Source organism: Acyrthosiphon pisum, unplaced genomic scaffold (genome assembly GCF_005508785.2).
Source record: "Acyrthosiphon pisum isolate AL4f unplaced genomic scaffold, pea_aphid_22Mar2018_4r6ur Scaffold_20627;HRSCAF=21633, whole genome shotgun sequence".
In the NCBI taxonomy this organism is placed as follows: domain Eukaryota; kingdom Metazoa; phylum Arthropoda; class Insecta; order Hemiptera; family Aphididae; genus Acyrthosiphon; species Acyrthosiphon pisum.
Genome location: NW_021770007.1, coordinates 808 through 2,234, shown reverse-complemented (window position 1 = coordinate 2,234; position 1,427 = coordinate 808).

The window sequence follows — 1,427 nt, the reverse complement described above, 5'->3', positions numbered from 1 at the left end:
AACTGACAATAACTTACTACAATTACCACTTCTGATATCATTTTTTTATTTTTTTATTTTGAATTAAGAACATTTAACAATCTGTACTCGTGGTACAATAAGCTTAATAGATACTTGAATTACAATAGTAATAGAATTAATACAAACGCAAACGCAACAGCATTCAATTTTTATGTAACGCTATTTTTATTTTACATGAAAATCTTGAATTGAAGAGACTATCCAGCAACAGCACTTCGGCGAGAAATTTTTTTTTTTTTAATGATTAACGTATAGACCTGTGTATTATGCTAACCAGTCTCTGGGCCATTTACGCTGAAGTCTCCTTACCGTATTACCCGGAAGGGAGTGTGATGAAAGATCTTTAATGAGGGGATTGGTGTGGTTTTGTAGCCTGTTGTGGAATTTAAGCAGTGTTGGGTAGTAACGTAACGCAAATTACAAATTACTGTAACGCAATTACTTTTTCAGTAACGCAGCAGTAATTTCATTACATTTTACTTACAGTAACGCAATTGTAACGCAATTACTTTTTAAAAGTAATTTCTATGAAGTAACGCACTAATGCGTTATTTTCCACGTTACTTATTAAAATAATAGTTTTGAATGTAGTACAAAAATAAGCTAATAAGATATTCCAGAAAAATTAAAAATCAATTTTATTTACTTTTGATTCCGATAATACGACAATATTATTAAACATTCCAGGAATTAATGTTATTACTTTCATTATCAGAAAGAAAAGAGTTCGACTTAAAAATAAAATTTAATTAAAACGAATTATGATTTACGACTTATGAGTAAGCCACCTACCGACTATCAACCTATGTAGCTATATGGCTATAGGTACGAATTTAAAACTGATATACCTACCTATACCGGCTACCTCGATGTTATTAATACCTTACTATACTGCAGTCACCATTTTCAATTAATACTATATACTAAATAGACATTTAGTATAAATATTATAAATATTATATTAATACGATTTATGAATACCATAAAATACCATACGATTACGAATTACACTGTATCATTTAGTTTCACTTGTTTATCAGAAAATAACTTGCTTTATTGTTGTATTTAGTATTAGAGACATGTGTAGTTTTAGTTTAAATGTATACAATCAAATTTAACTATATAGGTACCTACTTTACTATAGCCATATAATAAATAATAATTAATAGGTGAGATGAATGATAATTGTACATTTACATATTATTTTAAATGTTGTACACTAGGTATCACTAGGTAGTAGGTCTAAAATATATTGTAAAATATATCATATTATGAATTGAATATGGTTCAAAACAAATGATAACTGTTATCAGAGATAAAAAAAAAGTAACGTTATTTGTAACGCACTACCACGCACTACAATTATTTATGAAAAAGTAACGTAACGTGATAAAAATAATTTTAGG